This window comes from Protomyctophum parallelum, assembly GCF_964188405.1.
Source record: "Protomyctophum parallelum genome assembly, chromosome: 19".
NCBI lineage: Eukaryota > Metazoa > Chordata > Actinopteri > Myctophiformes > Myctophidae > Protomyctophum > Protomyctophum parallelum.
In genome coordinates, this window is record NC_139717.1 from 10,772,460 (window position 1) to 10,775,507 (window position 3,048).

At 43.6% G+C, this 3,048-nt stretch overlaps 1 long non-coding RNA gene across 1 annotated transcript in view; it reads right to left on the bottom strand.

The window, feature by feature from the left end:
* Window positions 1-2,136: 2,136 nt before the first annotated feature.
* LOC310876294 overlaps window positions 2,137-3,048 on the bottom strand; it is a 2,180-nt gene continuing 1,268 nt past the window's right edge. Inside the window, exons 5-6 of the long non-coding RNA XR_014570718.1 lie at window positions 2,662-2,768; window positions 2,137-2,574 (exon numbers count right to left, since the gene is read on the bottom strand). This is a non-coding gene — a long non-coding RNA (uncharacterized lncRNA). The remainder of the gene's footprint in view (window positions 2,575-2,661; window positions 2,769-3,048) is intronic.

Consider the following 3,048-nt stretch of genomic DNA (forward strand, 5'->3'; position numbering starts at 1 on the left):
CTATAGCCATTTGCGCACCAGCTGAGAGACAGGGATTTAGAGAATGCTGACAGGCACTCAAATGAGATGTTAACGTCCTGTAAGTAGACTTAGAAATAAAACTAGTGTTGACTAATCAATACAAGTGGCTCTTATTTTGATGAGGCAGTTTCTGCACAGGAAGTCTGTTTGACTTGTAAACAAGCTACGATGGATGAGCTGTCAAAGTACTAGTCGCTAAACCACGTTAGACCATATTTACAATATGAAAACTGTCTTAGAGTAGACAATGTATAGGTTACACACGCTGACAGGTAGTTCCCCCCCCCCCCTCTTCCAGAGGCAAATATTGTTCTTCTTCTGTTACACGGCTTGATTGAATGCTTGGTTCTGATTGGCCAATCACTCTGAGGGATCTAACACTGTCACTGCCTACATCATGTCATTAGGTATGTGAGTCATGTTCAGCAGCCTCAGCCAGCCCCCCCCCCCCCCCCCCCCCCCCCCGCACGGCACGCACACTCGCACACACATGCACGCATGCACGCACGCATGCACGCACGCACGCACACGCACGCACGCACGCACGCATGCACGCACGCACGCACACACACACACACACACACACACACACACACACACACACACACACACACACACACACACACACACACACACACACACACACACACACACACACACACACACACACACACACACGCACACACACACGCACAGATGCATGGGTGTGTGTGTGGGTTGTACTGGGTGATAAATGAAGCAATATTTCAGTCTAAAACAGCATTTCAGCCCATATGGTGAAAGAAATCCTATATTATACAACACACACAGTCTATGACACACACACACACACACACACACACACACACACACACACACACACACACACACACACACACACACACACGGAAATAGCTTGGAAGGAGCCCTGCATTAGTCTGTGGGCTGAGGCATGGAGAAGCCGCTGGAGTCTATTAAATCCAATGTTATTCAGCTCTCCGTTTGGATTAAGGAACACAGGGATGGAGATTAAAGAACGCCATGTGGACACATTACAATACACACACTAACACACTCTGTAAGCCACCTCTGTTCCTGTACAAAGCAGCCAGCATAATTATTATGTGTGGTGGTGTTATAAACCTCATAGTAACACCACAACATATTATGTGTGGTGGTGTCAAAAAACCTAGGAGTAACACCACAACACAGTACAGTACAGCTCGTTGGATATCAATCACACAACAGCCCTGCATACCACCTGAATTTGCACAAAATTCAGGAGTCAAAATAATCACCTGCAAGGAATGTCTTGACAGAAAGTAGCTCATAAACATGTCTACAGTAGATGTTTCTGAAACAAACACTTTGCAGATACAAACAGGATAATTCAAGCTTTTCGTACAGCTGCAATGTTGGTGAATTTGACGTTGTTTAAAACCAGATAGGACTTTTATGTTTGGATATATGGGCTGTCAATTGCAAATTGCGGCTACTGTAGTTGCCACCATGCCATTAACTTAATGGCAAGATGGCCGGCGTGTGCATATGTGACCAAATTTGACTGAGGGACTGCCATTGGATTTTTTTTCATGTCATATGAAAGCAGGGAATCATAGCTTCAAATCGACATACTGTATTGGTTGTTCAGTTTGACCCACCAGTTTCAGAGATATGGCTTATAGAGTAATGTCTTGCAGAAAACAGCGAGTTGAGAAAACAGGCTTAAAAGGTTCACTTCTGTGGACTCTAACATTACACCTAGCCACATGTTTAAGCATTTATTTCATATTTACATGTTGATTTCAGCTCTGACACTTATTTCAGACATGCTCTAGTATGTGAAGAGTCTGCCTGTGCTATTAACTCATTTTGGAGAAGAAGAAAAAGGGAAAACTATGTTTTTCTCCTCTGGTGAAAAGCTGGAATTTGCGCGATGGCAGGCTCTCAGTCAAATCTGTTCACATATGGTCTATTGAGTATTCAAACATTTTGAGCACCTTAGAACATCTGTAGCTCCAAAGGTTTAGATTAAGATGAAGTAGCGGTTATTTAAAAAAGGGCGTGGTCATTTTTGGGCATTTTGCCACGGATAGAGAATTTCTCACACTTCCTAAGTTGTTAGCCAGGCCCACTACTAACAGAAGTTTGGTTTTAATGGGTTAAAGTGGTTATGGCTACAGCAGTTTGTACTTCTGTACCAAATAATGGTAATGGGTCGCACACACCAAGACTGCATTTCAATAATTTATTCTTGCATGTTGGACAGGAGACAAACATTTCGCCTATCCAGCCTTGATCTGTGTACCACCAGGCGTCAGCGCGTGGTCACATGAAGAGTACTTCTGTACAATACCATGTTTTAATTTGTATCATTTTCACTACTAATTACTATTTCCTATACTGTAGCAAAGCACTGAGCTGCAGTTTCATCAATGAAGTGAAAACAAATGTCATTTCTCACATATTGAGGCCCAAGTATCTGAACACCACCCATCAATCCATTTTCCTGTGTCAGTCGCGTGACTGTAGAATGCACAGCTCCTGCGTGTGGGCCATCCACTGGCCCAGTACCTGCACAATAAACAACATCCACTCAGTCACTCTCACATACAGTAACTTAGATAGAATTACAATAGAAAAACATGTCAAATGTCTCACTGTGTTGTCAGTGGTGTTCCATCCACCCACGCCCATCTGCCCTCAGTCCTGTTCAGACCAATCCATGATACAGATCCCCCTGCAGGGCTCAATCCATTGAGGAATACCTGATTATTTGTACATGATTGAATTATCATTAATTTTATTCAATACATTCACTACTAAGCTATAGTAATGGTCTGGAATTAGATCACATGCAATTATGTTGATGCACGCACGCACGCACAAACACATGCACACAGTCGCGTATGCACACACACACACACACACACACACACAGGCACATAATATGCACACAAGACACAACCTACACAGTACACACAACAGACACAAATGCGCACACACGTGCCCTCGCACACACACACACAGTCACACACACGTACACGC